This window comes from Peromyscus leucopus, chromosome 20 (assembly GCF_004664715.2).
Source record: "Peromyscus leucopus breed LL Stock chromosome 20, UCI_PerLeu_2.1, whole genome shotgun sequence".
Taxonomy (NCBI): domain Eukaryota; kingdom Metazoa; phylum Chordata; class Mammalia; order Rodentia; family Cricetidae; genus Peromyscus; species Peromyscus leucopus.
Genome location: NC_051080.1, coordinates 55,535,052 through 55,556,175, shown reverse-complemented (window position 1 = coordinate 55,556,175; position 21,124 = coordinate 55,535,052). Strand labels below are relative to the sequence as shown.

General features: G+C 35.5%; 1 protein-coding gene across 6 annotated transcripts in view; it reads left to right on the top strand.

Annotated features, from left to right (window-relative positions):
- Csmd3 (CUB and Sushi multiple domains 3) overlaps positions 1-21,124 on the top strand; it is a 1,154,880-nt gene that overhangs the window by 12,561 nt on the left and 1,121,195 nt on the right. The gene's annotated exons all lie outside the window — the stretch shown is intronic.

The following is a 21,124-nucleotide window of genomic DNA, read 5'->3' as shown; positions in this document are numbered from 1 at the left end:
AGTGCAAGGCAGCAGCTACCTCTTTCATTGGCAGCATTTGAGGAGTGGCTGACCTAGGTAGTCCAGCAGAAGCTCTGGGTTTTCACATATGTGGAAACACTTCAGCTAGAGTGTCTCTTCCTCCTCCTCCTCCTCCTCCTCCTCCTCCTCCTCCTCCTCCTCCTCCTCCTCCTCCTCCTCTACCTCTTCCTCCTCCTCTCCCTCCTCCTCTCCCCTCTCCTCCTCCTCTTTCTCCTCCTCCTTCTCTTTTATCATTTTTGTCTGGTGCTTAAAATAAAGCAGCTGGACTAATTTCAGTGTTTTGTGTAAACAAATTTGCCTCCAGTCTGCTAATATGAGTGCCAACTTCCCGCTTTGTGTCCTAAGACGATGAGAAGACGAGCTCTCTCAAATGAAATTTGTAACAGAAATGTTCATGGGTCCATGCTAACCAGGGCTAAGTTTCTGTTCATGCCTATTCATTACTTTATTATTATTTTATGTGTATGAATACGTCAACTGAGTGGATGTTATTTGCACCACATGCATGCAATGCTCATGGAAGCCAGAAGAGGGCACCAGATCTCCTAGAGCTGGAATTATACATGCCTGGGAGTGGCCATGTGAATGCTGGGAACCAAATTTGGGTCCTCTGCAAGAGCAACAAGTTCTTTTAACTGCGCACTCGGCTCTTCAGCCTTTTCCAGTTACTTTAGGAAAACTTTTTATCCATAAATCCTGGTAATAACCGAATATTCTTCTTTTCCTGTTAAATCATTTTTTTAAAGAAAATACGTGTGTGTGTGTGTGCGTGCGCGTGCGCACACGCACGGGCGCGGGTGCGCGCATCTGTCTGTCTGTCTAAGTAGCACGTGTGGGTGCGTCTGTAGAGACCACAATAAATCAGATAGTCTGGAGCTGAAGTTCCCAGTCATATGTAAGCTGTCCAACACAGACAGTGAGAACTAAGCCGGGGTCCTGTATAACAGCAGCAGGGCACTTTAACATCTGAGCAATATTTTCAAGCTCCCTTGTTAACTATCCTCAAATGAGATCAAACAGCAGCCTTAAAATTGATTATATTGCAAACTTCTAGAAAATATTCAATATCTTTACTTGCTTAGCAGTGCTCCTTGGTGTATCGATAGAGCAGCAGACCTTAACCTTTCTCACATTTCAACCCTTTAATACAGTTCTTCATGTTGCGGTGACCCACAACCATAACATTATTTCATTTCTACTTCATAACTGTAATTTTGCTACTGTTGTGAATCGTAATGTAAGTATCTGATATGCAAGCCCAAAGATGTTGCAAACCATGGGTTTGAGAACCAATGCGATAGATGACTGTCATAAATAAAAATTTGAACTTTATTTGAATGCACTACTTATGTGTGAGTCCTTGAAATCCTTTTCACTTTACAGCAATTTGAAGTTCACTGCTCATTTATATCTGTGTTTTCAAGATATTGAAATTTCATATTATAGAAACAGTTTACATTATACTTATGTATTTAGTGCAAAAGCAAAATTCCCGAAGACCTGACAGAAAGCCAACGATGTTATACACATTAGCTTGTGCTGTGTGCTAGTTCATGTAAATACCAAATTTAACTACTTCTAAAGTTTCGAATGTTTTGTAAAAGTAATTTATTTCACAATGTTTTTATTATAATAATATTATATTTATTCAATAAACACAGGTTAGGCATTGAAGGCTACAATAGATTTCATTTCCATAAAACCCACAATGGCTTTTTGTTTGATTACTCTCTAATGGACACAAACCCTCAACTCAGTTATCTATTGAGGTCCACACTGGAAGTTTCAGGCCCCTATTTAGACTGAACATATAATTAACTACTCCCTCCTCTCAAGGAAGACATAGACTTGCATTTAAAACAGGCTTTATGCAAACACAATATCAAAAATGTCTTAGTACTTTGACATTTTCTAGTCATTCAGTGAGATTCTATTTTTATTTTAATCAGTACAGACAACACCATCATTGTTTCTGTAATATGTATATATGTACATATTATATATATTTACAATTTAATGATATACATTAAAATTTTATGCTATGACAGATAAATTCAGCATCCCATTGACATCATCTGGAACTGTCCACTATATGTCATTATTTGGGGGATCTAATTTTCTGTTAAAACCTTAGTTATCACTCGTCTGTTCACCTCTCTGAGGTTACCTACTCTACACACTATAAGGAAGATCCCATTTGCATTTTGTCACAGCTAAGCATAATTTTATAAACATTTATGACAATATTTTTTTTTAATTTTATTGCTTCTTAGTTAGATCCTGCTCAAAATTTCTGTCTTCATAATACTCCCAATTTAAATTGCAATCTTTACCCATTCATTTTATGATCCACATGAAATAAACTTAAGCTTACTATCAAGGTGAATATGCAAAGGACATTAAAGTAATAAAATGCAAATAACAGAATATGACAGTTTTTTATTCTCTACTTTAGTATTTGTCTGGTGATACCCATCCATGAAACACAAGTTTTTGATAAATATATTATGCTATAATATGTTTTAATTTGTACAATGAAAACCAACAGAAGTAAATACAAGAAGCAACAGCATGACATCACTGCTAATTTTACTACAGAAAAGTTCAGTGGAAGGACTTATCTCCAGAAGATGAGGATAACCAAATTTCATTTTGTGCATTACCTTCTCCTATTTCCTCATGTGCATTGTTTTGTTGATTTATGTTATTATGAAATGTGTGCCAACAATTTGCTCATGTTCCATAAAGTTTAGGTGCTGGTGACCCAGTAGTAATTCAATATGTAAGAAGGTAGGTTTAATGTTTACTAAGGTGCCATATATGAATATTAATGTTTGCTCAACTCTCAGTCAAAATATTGTCTATTTATGTAAGAGCAAAACCATGCATTCCCCTGTTATGTCAATAATCTTGCTTCACACTTTGGTCCATAAAGTTAGAAGCTTGAGATGAAACGGCTTTTCATCAGCTGCATTGTTTCACTTTTATTGATGCAATTAAAAGAAAAAGAATGTTTATATGTTCCATGGTGACTTTCCAGTGCTCTCCACAATTAACATCAGTTCATTATTTAAATCCTGTAATAACACTTTCGGTAATTAACAGGACATAGTTATTTCATGCATATGACATCCCAAGTTCGTGTTTTAAAAGAATTCTCTCTGTCTCTCTGTCTCTGTCTCGGTCCCTATCTCTGTTTCTTCCTCTGTTTCTCTCTCTCTCTCTCTCTCTCTCTCTCTCTCTCTCTCTCTCTCTCTCTCTCTCTCTCTCTCCCCCTCTCATTTATTTGTAAGTGTGTGTATGATTGTGTGTATGTGTGTGTATGCAAGCATGTGCATTGGTGTGTGGAGATCAGAGGACAACCTCAGGTTGACTTCATCAGATTCCATCCAACTGTATTTTGGAAGCAAGGCCTCTCACTGGCAGGAAACTAGCAAAGTAGGCTAGGCAGACCTTCATCTAGGATCTTCATCCTTCCGTCTCCACCTTCCAAATGCTGGGATCCTAAACTTCAGCTACTCTGGTGACCATTGACTCCTCCATGTGCTGGGGATAGGATTGATACTTTCTTGCAAAGGGAAAGATTCACAGTTTGTATTACCCCCTCAGCAGACAGCCTTTCTTTCTGGAAACATAGCAAAGAGGAAAATGCTTCCTTTATACTTCATAGGGATGCACAAATACAGGAAGGAAGAACTGGACCAGCATATCCCTGGGCTGACTTCCTGTGTACTTTGAATTACAGTCCTATTTTGGCCGAGTGATAGTGGTGCACTCCTTTAATCCCAGCGCTCTGGAGACAGAACCAAGCGGATCACTGTGAGTTCGAGGCCAGTCTGGGCTACAGAGTGAGTTCCAGGAAAGGTGCAAAGTTATACAAAGAAACCCTGTCTCAAAAAAAAAAAAAAAATCCTATTTTGTTTTCAGATCATCACAAGATTTTACCACGGAATGACAATTTTGTCACATGGAGTGGTTACCTAGAATGCCGTGGAATTTTCTCTCAAGCTCTCTAGGTTTTGATGCAATTTGTGCAGGATGTTTTCTGTTTGTTATTTGTTAGTTGTTTTGGGTGATCTCTATCTCTTTCTATCTAGGTGAGGTTCCTGGGTTAGTTTTTCTTTCTGTTTCTTCACAACCTCACCTTCTGTAGCTGACTCTGTAGGATCTCATATTTTATTACAATACAATTCCTTCACTTTCTTTTTATAATGTAGATTAAGGAGAGCGAGTGAACTGGCTTTGACTTAAGTCACTGTATGATGCATGTAAATGGGGCCAGGATTTGGATCAAGTAATCTGTATCTTTTCAGCATGTTTCCCAAGAGGGGTATTTGGATAAATAGCAAACTTTGTTGCCCAAACCTCATACACATTTAAACATGTTACATTAAATGTAAAAAAACCAAATTGTATAAAAACAGCCTCTGGGAACTAGGGGTCAGGCATAATGGTTAGGAGCACTGGCTGTTCTTCCAGTGGACTTGGATTCAATTTCACATGAAAGCTTACAATGATCTGTAACTCCTGGCCAAGGGAATCCTATGCCATCTTCTGGCCTCTCTGGGTACCAGGCAAATATCTGCTACTTAAACATATATGCAGACAAAACACCCATAGTCAAAATAAATAAATTTTAATTTAAAAAAACTAAAAAATATAAGAAATAACTTAGAAAAATTAACTAGCAAGTGGAGAAAGTCAGTTCTTTTCTTTCGAAAGTGCGCTTATATTAACACACATTTAAAATAGCATTATTTTATGGCAAACTTATGGCTGTTTTAAAAGATTGGTATGATACAACAGACTAACTTACACACAATCAGTTTCAAAGCAGACCTTGGCAAGCAAAACTTTTGCATCTTTTACCCCAATGGTTATAATGTTTCATCACACAGAGTTTCAAAGATTTGGAGAAGGGGAAAATGTAATGCATACACTGAAGTGATTCCTTTTGCATGTATAAGAGCACTTGTTTCTGACATGATCAGTTCAGAACTTACCATTATTTATTTTACATGCTGTGAGAAGAAGTGAAGGCAATAGAAACAGGAGAAATCAGAGTGGCATTTCAGAAAGGTCAGACCTATTACTTTGTCAGAGAGGCAGGTTTCACATTAGTGTTTAGACATGTGTCAAAGGATGCTTTATTAGGGCTGAGTTTGCTGTTCAAATGAAAACAAAAATGCATATAAGGTAAAAGATCTAGATGTCCTGATACTGTAGTTTAGCACTGTGCCTACCTGAATTTTTCATTGCGTATTTTTCTACTTTACAATTTAATAAAGGTTAAATTTTAAATCCTGTCCGAACTACATTGGGAATTTTCTAAAATTTACTTGTTTTTTAAAATTTATTTTCTTTTTTTATTACGAATTTTTTTTATTCATTTACATACCAACCACAGATTCCCCCTCTCTTCCCTCCTTCCACCACACCCAGACTTCCACTCCAACCCACCCCCATCCCTTCCTCCTACAAGGTAAGGCCTCCACATAGAGAGTCAGCAGAGCCTGGTGCATTCAGTTGAGGCAGGTCAAAGTCCCTCCCCTGTATCAAGGCTGTGCAAGGTGTCTCACCATAGGTAGGTAGTAGGCTCCAAAAAGCCAGCCCATGCACCAGGGTCAGATCCTGATCCTACTGGCAGGGGGCCCCTTAAGCAGACCAAGTTACACAACTGTCTGGATTATGCAGAGGACCTAGGCTAGTCCCATGGAGGCTCCACAGCTGTAGGTCTAAAGTTCATGAGTTCCCACTAGTTTGGTTCAGTTGCCTCTGCAGGTTGCCCCATCATGATCTTGATGCGCCTTGCTCATAGAATTCCTCTTCTCTCTCGTCGACTGGACTTCTGGAGCTCAGCCTGGTGCTGGCTGTATGTACTCATTCATAAGTAGATACTAGATGTAAAGCAAAGGATAACCAGACTACAACCCACAGCTCCAGAGAAGCTAGCTAACAAGGAGGACCCTAAGAATGACTCATGGTTCACCCTGGGAAGGGGAAAGAGATGAGATCTCCAGTAGTGGAATGGGGGTGAGGAAAGGGCAATGAAGTGTAGGGGATGAGAGATGAGAGCATAAGGAAAATTGATTTTCATTGTTACTAATAATATGTGTATCTCTGCGTTGGTATAGGCACTTAAGCACAATGCCTGCAGAGGCCAGAAGAGGGCATCAGATGACTGGGAACTGGGTTTTCAGGCAGTTGTGATCTGACATGGGTATTGACCGCCAAATTCTGGTCCTCTGGAAAAGCAGGAAGTTCTCTTAAACCCCAACCATCTCGACAATCTCTGAATTCATTTATTCAGAAGTCTAAAAGAAATAAACATGTTTTATAGGTGATAGCTTTCATTGAGAAAATTAGAGTGTCTCAAAAATCTGAGTCATCAGCATGAACTAACAAGTCCTGGCATAGCACTCTAGAAATTAAATAAATTAAAAGATACTTTATAAATTACATGGAGCTTAATTAGATATTACTAAATTCATCAATTTAGTTTTGGTCAAACCTTTACACAGAAAAATCAGTTTATATTACACAAATTTGGGGTTGGTAGGCATGTCAAATATTTCTAACTCCATCATTGTGGATACTGTTATATATTTGGATATCCAATGCACCCTAGGAAATAAAATGTTTAACAATGTTGCATCTCTATTTAGTGTGACGATGTTTCAGTTGGTTTTGACACCTTGACTTCTGAGCATGCAACTCACTTGATTTTCCTTAGATTGGGTCTTCATTAATTTTTTGATGCTGTGATAAAACATCATGAACAAGGTATTTTATAGAAGGAAGGGTTTGTTTGTTCTTGTGATTCCAGAAGGATAAATAGCCATTGTGGAGGAAGGGCATAGCAAGCATCATGGCTAGAGGAGGATGCTAAGAGCTCACAGTTTCAAGTGCAACCGTGAAATGGAGAGAGCAAGCTGGGAGTAGGGCAAAACCTTAAACTTTCAAAGTCCTTTCTGAAGCAATGGATTCTATAGTGGGTTTTGTTGTTTTTTTTTTTTTTGTGACTGTGTGTGTAATTTTTGTTTTGTCCTGTTCTAATTTTAAGAGAGAGAGGATGAACATGAAATTTGATTGTAGATAGGAGGAAGCTGGGAGAACATGATAACAACACACTGCATGAAATTCTCAAAGAATAAATACAAATTTTAAAACAAATATTTAACATTAATGTTCACTATAAAATATTTTTAAGCTAGGAATATGACAGCACATTGTGTGTGTGTGTGTGTGTGTGTGTGTGTGTGTGTACATGAATATATAGAGGCAGATTTTACTTGTTAAATACACTTTAGGTCATTATCCATTCCCCCCCTTTTTTTCTTTTTTTAGTTTTAAAAAATTTTCTATTCATTTTATGTATCAACCACAGATAATCCTCTCCTCCCTCCTCCTGCCTCCCAGCCTTTCCTCCCCACCAGTCTCCTATTCCCACCTCTTCCAAGGCAAGGCCTCCAATGGGGAGACAGCAGAACCTGGTACATTCAGTTGAGGCAGGTCCAAGCCAACCCACCCCACCCCAACCCACCCCCAACCTCACCCCACCCCACCCCTGCCACCCCACTAAGTCTGTATAAGGTGTCCCACCATAGTCACTGGGCTCCAAAAAGCCCGCACATGCACCAGGGATGGATCCTGATCCCACTGCCAGGAGGTCCCTTAGGCAGATCAAGCTACACAACTGTCTTGCCTATGCAGAGGGCCTAGCCCAGTCCCATGGAGGATCCACAACTATTGGTCCACAGTTCATGAGTTCCCATTAGTTTGGTTTGGTTGTCTCTGTACTTTTTTTTTTAAGGTAGAAAAAAATTCCACTTTATTTCCAGACAATCACTTCAATATTATCCCAGTAGTCCCAATCTTCTGAGAGATGTGGCTGCTAGGTGGCTGTTTTGATTCTCTACTTCTGTTTAACTCTAGAATTGTTTTTTCTTGGCCAAATAACTCCTAGTAAGTAGGAAAGTGAGTAATATATAACTAAAAATTATAATAGAAACAATATCCCTCTCTTATGACCTTTACTTTGTTTCCTCATTCTGTTCCTGGAACAAGAACTTTTTGAGACTGAACATTGCTCTCCAGGGAGATTGCTCCTTGTATCTAGAATACTTCGTTCTCAGAAGTGTCGTGGAACATGGAGGAACCAAGAGTGCTGAATATGACAGAATGCAATCAATTAGCACCAATTACAGCTAATATTGAGCTTTCCTTCAATATCTTTTCTCATTTTTATTCCATATTATACAAATTAAATTTTATTTTTGTTTTATTAATCTTATTTTAGAAGAGTTTTTTTTAAAAAAAATAATTCATTCTCTAAAATGTCCTTCTGACATTAAGTAATACCATACCTGAATTTTTTGTAAAACACTGCATTTTATTGCCACTCTGCAAAGTTCAGATGGCCCAGTCTAGGAGACTTGGTGCTTCTTAAATATTTCCAGTCTTGCTGAACTGCTTCTTGTTTAAAATACATCTGTATATTTATCTCCAGGAAATCCCATCCTTGCATCCTTGGTCTCTACATACTCACTAGTTGAAATTAAACCTCATTTCCTCACATCTGCCAAAAATGTATTTATAACAGAGTTATAGTCCTTACCATAAGCTGCCTTTATTTGAGTAAATTGTGCATATTCTAGCTTCTGCCTGTAACAGAGAAATACAGGAGGTCAGTATCCATGTTCTCAACAGTTGTAATCTTCATAGAATTTTGCATAGTGCTTCTAAAAAGTATAGTTTTTAACAAATAGTGTTTTTTTAACTGAAGTATCATAGAATATTAGCTAACCCATTTTATGATATTTAAAATACTATTTTTATATCATTTTACTTCTATTGGTTAAAAGTTAATGGCTTAAAGTTTGCCTCTTTTTTTTCTGGAATTAAGAAAAATTATATTCATTCATTTCTGTGGGGGTGAGATGGGGGTGCACATTCCAGGGTACACTTGTGGAGGTGATAACAACTTTGAAAGTCAGTTCTCTCCTTCTACCATGAGGTTTCTGGGTATCAAACTCAGGCCATCGGGTTTGACAAGTGCCTTAACCCCTGAGTCATCTTGGTGGATGGTTGTCTTTCTTTATCCAGTCCTCTAACTAATTCCAGATAATGTACTAAGCTCTAATCTCTCAGCAAGCTCTAGTCTACTGTTCAGTTGAACTTTGTGCCATTAATTTCAGGTTGTGTTAAAATTCTGAATACCTTCTGCTTATCTTTAAACTTTTAAATTGCTTTTTCATATAGTATATATTGTTAATGTTTTCCCCAATCCCCAACTCTTCTCAGATCCTCCCCACTTCCCTTTCTACCCAATTTTGTGTACTTTATCTTTCTTTTCGTTCCCCTCCCTCCCTGTTTCTCTCAATCACACCAACATTAAAACAAGAAACCAAAAAACCAATAAGGCAAATGGTGCCTAAACAAAATCAAACACCCTGATCCACAAAAGAAAACAAACAAACAAATAACAACAAAAACCAACCAAAAATTTCATCACGGAGTTCATTTGTTTTGACCTACGTTTCTGGCACACTCCTTGATAAACATTCATCTGAGTGTTTGCAATGTCTCCTGAGTCTTAGCTAATTTCTGAAAATGACCAGATGCCTTGCTATGTTTTTTTTTTTAATTTTTCTTTATCAGTTCTACCTTTCCTGCATAACTTTTCAAATTTCTCCTTTAAAATGTTCATGTGTGAGTGTACAATGAATTGTGACATGTCCACATCTAGCACGCCCCTTCAATGTTCCTCAGGACCTTCATCTCAAGTCCTACCCAAGATTGTCCTTATTTAACTAACCAAATAGAATTCATGCTGCCCGTTAATCCTTTGGGATAGGGTGTTTCATTTCTGCCTATGTATCACAGAAATTCATTTGTAATACACTGTTTTCAAGGGCTTGCAACTTTTCTTCTGGTTCAACAAAGTCAACTGTTGAAATACATTTTAGTTTTGTTCCTAAATCACTCCTTGAAGCTGCCTACTAGCACTGTTAAAATTAATTTTTAGTTCAAAAATCAACATTCCTCAATTCACATCCATAATTTCACTGTTTATACCTTCTCTTGTGCTTTTACATTATTATAAATGAATCGTCAGCCAGGTGGTGGTGGCACACACCATTTATCCCAGCACTTGGGAGGCAGAGGCAGTCAGATGTCTGCATTCCAGGCCACCTTAGTCTACAGAGGAATTCCAGGACAGTCGGTGCTATGAAGGGAAAAAGCCTGTCTTGAAACAAACAAACAAAAAACCAAAGAAATCCCAAAACAAATGAATTGTCAGAATTGAAATTAATACTCAAAAGATCTATTTTTCAAAATGTGTGTGTGTGTGTGTGTGTATATATATATATATATATATATATATATATATATATATATACATTATTGTAGGACTTATTTAAATTATTTATTTTGTTGTTAAAAGTTTTGCTTCAGGAATTGTCCTCATAAATTTAATACCCTAAACATATTTTTGTCTTCTTCATTTGAATCTTCATTTTCGTGGTCAAGAGTGCATTCCTTGAAGAACTGGTTATGCAATGACCTGTTCTACTCTAGGCAGTATCATGGTCTGTAACTTATAATTTCTTACTGAAGATGATTAACTTTTGTTGTTAACATTTTAACTGTGAACTGCCAAGCCTGTATGTAAACTATCAAAGATGCTTGTCATTCTGTAATATGATTCCATATTCGTATGTTGGTAGGTATACAATAGTAATTTTCAAGTTTGATTGTCTGATACTTTGTGCTGGATTAGTATTTCTGGCTTTCCCCACTGCTTATAGTGGATAAAGAACGTATTTTCACTTGACTCATCTTACTATAAATATCATCAGAAAAAATAATAGCCCTCACCCCAGGTGACTGGCTGACAGGAAGCCAATGTTTAGGTGAAAATAGTGAGATGCTAAGTATTAGATGTGCCTTTACATTCTCTGCTTGATTTATTTCTTGATACATGGGAAAGAAGCTGAAGTTACAGAAGTGGCATATTTCAGCAAATGTAGTGCATCCCTTTTTTTGTGGGAGTGCACGGAATGTTAAGAATCTAAATTCTTTCTGCAGTATTTGGGTGATGTAACAGGTGAGTGGTTATTTGCAAGGCTGCCATAGTTTATAGAAATGGAATTATGATAGTTTTCCACAGCATGAATGAATCTGACATTTTGTTTTAGAGATGCAATAATTCCCAATGCCAGGTACTCAGCTTTTAAAAATTTAGTAGATTGCATAAGACTGCCTAGTGAAAACTGCTGTTACATTTTACTGTTATTGGCAAGCAAACTAAAACAGCTGTAAAGAATATGACATATATGTAGCAAAATTCTGTACTTTCACAGAATAAATCTCCAAGTAGAAAACAGAAAAGAATACACTCTGTAGATTTTTTTGGTTTGTTTATTTGTTTCTGCCATTTTAAAAAAAGGTATATTCTTTGGTTTAACTTGTAAATTGTGGCAAGATTATTTAAATCATAAAAGTAGAGATCCATTTTTTAGTTTGTCTAATACAAAATGTTCTGGTACAAAAGTACTACTGAAGCCATAATATAAAAAGGCAAAATAAAGCACTTAAAGTAATTCTATACATTGACATATACATACATATATATATACATATATATTTCATTCTGTTAAATGCATTATGAACATACATCTTATTTTTCAGACTTGTATGCACTGAATAAGTTCAGCAGTTTACCTCATAGAAGAGATCTGTCTACATATGTATGTTCAGGCCATTTGCATGTTTTAATGTTTAAAATTGATTTTGATTATATTATTTACATCTTAAAAGAAACTTCCTGTTATTTATGTGGAAGTCTCATTACATACTCATCGTAAGTTACAATTTTGGAGAAATTTCTTCCTAAGAAGTTGCTACTGCCTATGATACTGGATTAAAGTGAAAATATTTGTGGTGAATTCCAAATTTACATCCTTATTTTTTTTAAACTATTCAGTTTTCATGATAAAAACGTTGCGTCATACATATTCATATGGAAAGTTTAAATTATCATTGGAAAATAATATCATCAAAATTACTTATCATATGCAGAACATTCTAAAATGTGTACAGCATTTGAAAGGTCTGTTTAAATGAAAATGTAACAATTTGTACATAGTTTTAAAGGGCTGGACCACCCTCCAGCAAAACATAATTTCTGTTTTTCTTTTATTATTGTTTGATCCTTTATTGTGTTCATCAAAGGTTTCCTGTATCTTTTCTTTCATAGACAAACTTCTTTGACTATGGAGTCTTGTCTGATTTTCACTCTCCTTTTCCTCTGTCACCCAGTCTGTTTACTGAGGAGGCTCAAATTCTTCTTGATGCTTGTACTTTTTCAGCTCCCAAAACACACAACTGTGCTTTACTGTTCAGTAACTTGAAAATCATTTCAATTGAATTTGTGACTCATTAAATACAAACGCAGTTTGGATTTTGACCTATTGAGATCAAGGATGTTGAAAGTATTTTTAAGCTTACATACACTCAAATAGTTGCCCATTGTCTAATTAAGAAAATATAATTTTCTGATGGCTTTTCCTCTACTTTTGCCCTCTTTTCAACTCTCACCACTTGTAGAATGTATAATTAAGACTATCTATGAAGTACTAAATTTTCTAGTAGCAATTTAAAACAGTGAAACAAGGATAACATTTTCCTGTTCTTTTTCAGTAAGATATAAATACTATCATTTTCACATGTAATCAATAAATAATATTTTATGGTAGTTTATTTGCTTCTATCCTTATAATATGTTCATAATTTCATTTAATTTTGTATAATTTTTGTGAAGACAATAGTTTTGCACTTTTTAAGGTGCATTATGATGTATATCTATAATGCTCAATAATAAAATTAATATTTCTGTCTCTTCAAGCAATTTTATATATTAGAACTTTATTCTCATACTGATATTTTGAAATATATTATAAATTATATAAGAAATTGCTACTCTCCTGTACTGGAAATAAACCTAGATAATTATTAAAAACAATTTGAACTTTAAATTTTGTATTTTTGTATATCAAAATTCAGACTGAACTTTTATGAAACTGATTTGATGTATTTTTAGAAATCCTAACAATTATAGTTGCAATGGTATAATTGCACAACATATTACTTTTAATTTAAAAAATTTTAAGGAACAGACTTTTTATTAGTGTCATAATTTCCATTAATCAGATTTATCTATCAATTTTGAAAAAAGCAATGTAACTTAACAGGAAAATTATATTGATTTCACGCTAATGGGCAAGGTATGTAAGTTAATTATCCTGTCATCTTGATATTTTTTACATCACAATGAAGGTGTTAGTGTATATAGCAAAGGCTATTCTAAACTATCTATCTATCTATCTATCTATCTATCTATCTATCTATCTATCTATCTATCTATCTACCTACCTTCCTACACATACATACACACACACACACACACACACACACACACACACACACATTCATATATATGAAACTTGTTCTTATGGTAGATTCTCATGCCATTTGACTTTCTTTGACAATTGCAGAAGAATCATTTTGTGGATCTTTATCAAAGTGAACACATGTAAACTAATTATAATACCTACCTTTGTACTTAGAAATGTTCATTTCCAATATACATTTCATATCTTTCTGGAAACTTACACAGTTGCCCTTCCCCCCAGTTCACATTTTTATTTTATCTTGTGCACATTTACTGTGGTAACAGTGGGAAAATACCAGACTTTAGTTTTGTTTTTGATGAGTGAATGCTTGGCAAACTTTCTTTTGGTTTCAAGCGAATCTAGAATTTGAAATAACACAACATTAAATATTTTCAAAATGTATCCTTAGCTCAACCAAAAATCATACAAACTATGCAAATACTTCAAAACTATGAATTGTTTTCCTTTCTTTCAATAGTTCTTAAAATTAAAGATGATTCATGTCTTGATCATGTATGTATTGAAGGATTTTTAAAAACTCTACCAACATCACTGTTGAATGACACAATCCATTTTATTTAAATTAACAAAGCCTGGTATTTTGCCTGCCTCAGACAAATCAAGCTGTCATGACAGAAACCGATTAAATCATATTTATTTGAAATTTCTGACTGATGTAAACTTTTAAAAGTATCTAAGTATTCTTCATCCCCTCTGTCTCCCCCACCCCTTCTGCTTCCTCTTCTGTGGGGTTTCCTGAGTTCTGCAGGAGGAATTTGATGGAGACATATTGTTTAGAGTGAGTTCCAAAGTGTCTCGAGGGAAGGAGGAAAAGGCCCTAAAACAACTGGGCAAAGTTCATATGAACTCACAAATACTGAAGCAGCAATAACAGGGTCTACATAGATCTGCACCCAGTCTTCTGCATAAATACTGTAGCTTTCAGTTAAGTTCTTTTATGGGACTCCTGAATCTATGGCCATGTGGGTCTCTGTTTTTTGCACCCTCTCTTAGAATCCTTTTATTTTTCTCTTTGCTTGTCTTGTCCAACTTTGATGTGATGGTATTTGTTTTATCTTGTTATACATTTTATTTTGTTATGTTTTATTGCTACCTCTTAGAAGCCTGTTCCTTTCTATCAAGAGAAAGGGAGTAGATCCCGAGGGGAGGGGAAGGAAGGTGGGGAGGAACTGGGAGGAGTAGAGGGAGGGGAAACTGTATTCATATTATATTTTATTAGAAACGAATCTTTGTTTAATGAAGAGAAAAAAGTCTAAGTCATGCATCTCATTAGCCAATTGGTTTGCATTTGTGAAAATTTGAAGAAATATCAAAACAAAACTTGGTAATAATTTGAACAGTGTTTTTACCTCAGATGAAATCTATAAAACTAAAGAAGGCACTATCAGACTTTCAAATTTCATATCAAGTAAAAAATATTTGAAATCCTGTGTTCTATATTAAATTATTTGCTTACTTAATATAAAGTATTTATTTTTAGAAATGATTTTTAAAAAATATTTGCTCATAGTTTTCTTACAAAATTTTAAAAATTGAATAGATGACTTAGTTTACTGTATCTTTATTAGTCCCTGTTCGGGCACCAGATATTGGTGAAATTATTAAGTCCACTCCACATAGTTAAAAGGAGATTTATTTAATGGCGGTACTTAAAAATGAAGTGATAGGTAGGTTGCAGGGTCTTGGGAAGGTGTATCGCAGTCCAGCAGTGTTCTCTGGAATGCTGCTCGGTTTACCTCCACCGTCCAGGGTCCAGGAACAGAGAGAGCTTTCCCCTCCGGATCCCAGGTCTCCAGCATCCTCCCTTGGCCCCTCATTGTAGGCGTGAGAGTTACCGAAGCCTCAATGGGGGTTGGAACTTCCAGATCAAAGCTGGAATGGCTACCCACTACATTTTATTATTATTATTTTGTTTTATTTTACATTTTGAATAATTTATGTGCCTACATACACACACACATATGCAACTATGAGAACCATTGTACTCTGGACCCAAATAGAAAACTTAGATCAGCATTTAATTTTAACTTAGAGCATTATCCATAGCTATTTTTAAAGATTCAGATAAAACCACTTACTTAATTCACTATGTACCTTTTCAAAACATTGTTAAATATCATTTATTTTATTATTTCCCTTGAAATGTATATATATATATATATTAACATATTAAAATATATGTCAATATATTTATATATTTAAGAGAGTGGTAATAGTTGGCAACTTAATTTTGTTCATTTTTCTGTTGTTGGTGTTTGTTGTTTAGGATTTGAAGTCCAACACAGGCTGTGTTCATTCCTAATAAATTCTCATCACTGTGCTTTGCCCACAGGACCTACTGTTTATCTTGAAATTGGTCCTAAAGCAATTTTAAACTCGTATTTTCTTTTTATATATGTTTGTGTGTATATGTGCTTGGCTACACACATACATGGGGCATACTCTGATGCCAGAGGACAGCTTGTGGGAGATAATTCTCTCCTTCCATCCTGTGGGATATGGATATCAGAAAGAGCCTACAGACTTGGCGACAAGAACTTTTTTTCTACGGAGCTTTCTTGCTGGCCATTGTTCATCCCTCATCATCAGTTTATTGCTTTTGATTTGAAAGTTTGCGTAGACTTGTTCAAAATTAGAAATGTAAATTTTATTGTGCAAAAATAACGAACATTTTCATTTGAATACAAAAGGAGTTTTCAAAGGCATCTCTGTAAGTTTTGCTTTGTGTGTACTGTATTATTCAAATATAAACACATTAAGTCACATGGAAAAGGTGAGAATAAGTATCAGTTGAGTGCTAAACCTTAAACAAGACAGTTATGCCATGTCCTCAAAGATTAGGGAGACGAGTGGCTGAATTTCTTCCTCTCTGCTATTGCAGCCGTGAACTCCATATCTGTGGATGACTGTTGTGACTCTGTACAATAGTTTCAGTCAGACATGGACGGAGGAGGGATGTGGGGGGCGCACATGAAAACTTCCAAATGGACAAACGAATGAATGAGGGGTTTATACTCCACTTGTTGAAAAGTAATTATCTGTTCTCCTTTCTTTGTAGTATTACTAATTTGTAAAAGTTCAGGGACTGATAAGTGGATAAAAAGAAGAAACGAGTAGTAAACATTCACTATTTGTGGCAAGGAAGACCTAAAGTAAAATTATTTCTTTCTAGTACCACAGAAATTATTCATATGTTAGTATTTTCATAGAAAATTTTCATAGAAATTGAGTTTAAGACTGTAGTTAACTCAGTCCGGGAGGGTAGAAAGAAGGAGAAATTGTGAGAGGATTGCTAAATATCCAGTTGTAAGAAAAGAGTAAGAAGTTCTAGTGAATGTGTCCTGTGAGTCCAGGGATCTAAGAGAAATGCTTTCGCTTTTCAGCAGAAAGAAACAACAAGGTTTGAAGAAATACCTACATTTAACTGATTGTAAAATATGTCCATGTATCAAAAATGCAAATGCTGCCCCACTAATGTGTCTAATTTTCGTGTTTTATGAAAATTTAGTTTGATTAAAATTAGTATTGAATACAATAAAATTATTTTAGATACTGCTCATTTTAAACACAAATAACTTGTTAAAATAGATTATGTCTTTGTAAAGCAACATTTAAAATTGTATCTTAAGCAAGTAAGCTAAGTAATGTTATTTCAGAATAATTAAATTTAATTTGTAAATCTAAAGTTGTCTAAGATCCAGTTTGTCAATAAGCCAAAATAAGATAATAAATACATAACAACTAGACAGACCTCAAAGTGTTATGTATTATGTTCTTTTGGACTAATTAAGATTTAATTTAGAAGTCTAAAGTTGACCAATGATATATTTCATAATGAAGCCAAAATTAGATAACAACTGAATAAACATAGATTCAAAAAGAGATGGATTATAAGAGAAATTCGATTAATTTCTGGTCTTGGATTAATTATGTATAATTTAAAGAGATTGCTGTTTCCTTCTTCTGTTTCTGATTATTTTGTCTCCCATAGGTGTGATTATGTATCAATGCGATAAGTAAACAGATCTGAGGTTGAGAAAAGAGCTCAGTATTAGAACATTTGCCTCCCCAACAGGAGGCCCTGATTCCATCTCAGAAAATTAAAAAACTAAAAACAATATAGCAAGATAACAATGACCAAATGAGCCTCACCCATAGATTTTGCTTTAAAATCCTTAATCTATATGATATTTAATATTAATATTTAATGCCTCACCACTTTGGTTTTCACATCTGTAAAATCACCTAAATTGGAGTGAAGTTTAAATACAATTATTCATGTCAGGCAAGAAGTTTCATATGTGTGTAAATAAGAAAAAGGGAGGGAGTTGAGGTGGTTATAGAAGTAGATACAACTACAAAATACTTTTCCACAATATTGTTAAGTAAAATTTGGTGCAGAAAGACATACAGGGATACATCGTTTTTTACTATAAAGAATGCTTTTCCCAGCACAAGCATCTACATGTATACTTAGCCTACCACTATTTACTTTATGAGTGATAGTCTTCCCTTTAAAATTATGTCTTAATTTACAAAACAGTAACAATGTTTTGATAGTTCATAGGCACATTTTCTCAGAAGTGACAAATTGCTTGCTGTTCATGAGGAATAGTAAGTTATCTCACAAAAAAGCTATAATAATATACTCTAAATGGTTTTCTCCTCTCCCCTCCTTCTCCCTTCCCCCTGCTCTATCCTCACCCCTCCCTCTTCCACCTTCTTTGAGACAGATTCTTAACACATACTGCAAACTGGCCTGGAACCTGCTCTGTAGACCAGGTTGGATTTGTAGTCTCAGAGATCCACCTTCTTCTTCCTACGAAGTGCTGGGAATGACGGCATGCCCACCATACCTAGCAGCAGCTATAAGGCTTATTTCTCTAAGATAATTTAGTCATAGTAACAGTACTAAAAAGTAAGTTCTTCCTATCTTATGAGTAAAAATGGGGGCATGATAATATTTGATAGCTTGCCACAGCTTACTGGTGTCAAGTTGTTGAAATAATATTGCAAACTGTACACTTTGATTTATTTTGAATTCTTATAATTGCAACTATTATTCTTCAAGTAAGAATATTTTTGAGTCACCAAAAATTTTAAAATAGAAAATTTTCTGTCACGCAAGTGATCAAATTCTTTTTGGATCCTCCCTGAAGCACATTTCTGTTTGCAATAAAGATTCCAAAGTTGAGTATGATGGTGCATTCCGGAAATCTCAGGAATCAAGAGCCCGAGGTAGGAAAAGGATGAATTCATGGTTAGCCTGTGCTGCTAAGAAGTACAAGGTCAGCTACAAGGTGAGGTCGTCTCTCAAAAAGAAAATTAAGAATGCAAGAAAAAAAAATTTAGTTTTAAATGTAACATCACATGTCATGTTTACAGTAGCATTGCTAATTTGGATACATGGGTTTTAGACTTCTTCTGCTTGGATTCCATGAAGTCTGTTAAGTACAGAAAATAAAAACTAGTTTTTAAAAGTATTTTTGTACTTTTTTGTGTTAAAGAATCATTGGGTCCTAATTTTGAGGAAATACAGCTCAGTTGAACCAACTTAGAAATCAAACCACTTAAATTTCTTTGAGCTTTAAAGTGATCCCTTTCTAATCCAGAACCAAAATATTTGTTGCCTTATTTATTCCTGTGTTTATTGCTTTGAGTGTGTGTCCTGTATGGGTGTGTTCATATGAACTTGTCCATGCAGGTGCATGTGTAGGCCAGAGGTTCATGTCAGGATATCATGCTCAATTATTTCCTCACTTTATTTTTTGACAATGTTTCCCACTGGAAGTGGAACTTCCCATTTCAGCTAGCCCGAGTGGCTGGTGAGCCCCAAAGCTTTGCCTGTTCCTGCCCATTCCCAACCAGTAAAAAAGTTACAGGCCAAGCCATGACTCTCGGCTTTCATGTGTTCAGAGAATCTAAACTTGCGTGCAGAATGTAAACATTTGCTCAGAAATCCCAGTGAAGCCATCACCACCGCCGCCGTCATTCTACTAACAGAATCGAAGCAGTATAAAATGCTCTTTCTTTCTAACGGTGGTATTTCATTTTTAAAGAGTACCCAGTTATTTGATCAAAGTTTGGGTCAGAGAACATAAGCAGCAAAGATTTCTTGAACTCTCGCTTAGCGGCTCTCTAAGCTTATAGACCAACACTTTTGCTGAGGGTGGAGGCTGTGGGGAGACACCGGCTGACTCCTGGATTGTGGGGAACCAGCCAAACAAATTGCAAGTACAAATGTGATACTGTCTGGGATCAACTCTCTAACCTCAGCAGGTGATTTAACATCAATTATTTATTCCTCTGGACTTTATTTGATTTTTCTGCATAGGAAAGGATTTGGATAGGATTGTTTAAGCTACCATGCAGCTGAAATACTTTATGTACTGTGAGTGGATATATTGCTGCTGATATATTAAGCCATTCACTTACCTTGTTGGGTCAGCCTTCTACTACGGTTTATTTTTTAAATTTTCAAACTCATGAAGAAGGTATTACCATGACCATCTGTATTAAAAACTACTTCAAGTTTTATGAACATATGTGTGTATGTATGTATGATCATTCTCTCTATTTTTAAAATATTTTGTATAATCTATTGTTTTCTTCAAAGAGTAGTCACAGTGATTCATATTTATAACCAAGCACTCCAGAGGTAGAGAAGAGAGGATCAGCTGATAGCCAGCCCCAGCTACATATCAAATGTTTTTAAATGATCAGATAACTCTATATATTTATAATGTATAGCTTAGTGCCTTGAGATTTATGCACATTATGGTATAATTTAATCTATGAATTGTTAATTCAAATAATTAGTTTTTGATAAGGTCACTTAACATCCACTTTCATAGGGAATAGTATTCTATGTTTTTTTTTTTTTAATTAAGGTTAAAATACTGTGAGGCTATATAATATACACAAGAAATACCTAGTGTGGGGAGAAGTAGCTGGTTGTTGGGGGAGAGGTAAAACTAGATTTTTAGATATTAGATTTGAGATTCTCTATCTTTTCATCTCTGTCCAGTTAATAATAAAATTCTGTATTTCGTCATTAAGGGAAGATGTTATTCCTGCCATCTGTTGAGAGAGCAGCATACTGAAAGCTCCTCAAATCTAGTGACATATTAAGTTCCCTCAGCAGTCCTGCATTTGGGTGATTTTTTTTTTTTTTTTTTTTTTTTTTGGTCAGTCATTATCATTCTTGGGTACACCTGAGTGTATCCATTTGTGTGTGGTGGGATGTAAAGAGGGAAAAGGAAAAAAAAAAGCGGGGTTGGGCGTTTACAATAGAAATTTGAGGATCTCTCAGTTTTCATTTTGAGAATTGGCTGGAGACCTAACGAAAGAGACGGGGGAAACCAATTGATAAAGGTTGCAAGAATCCTTTACAGTTCACCATGGTGAAGACCTGTGTTTCCAACCTGGAGAGGAAGAGGGATAGTGATGTTGGCGTTACAGATTAAAGAGCGGACCATTGCTGAATAACCTTTAATGAGCCGTCTCCATAGGATTAGTTGAGGGATTCACCAATTTGCAAGGAGTTAAGGAGACAGCAGCAGGTAAGAGAAGGGGAACACACACGGAAAGGAAAACTATCGACTCAGGGATCAAGTTCTCAACCT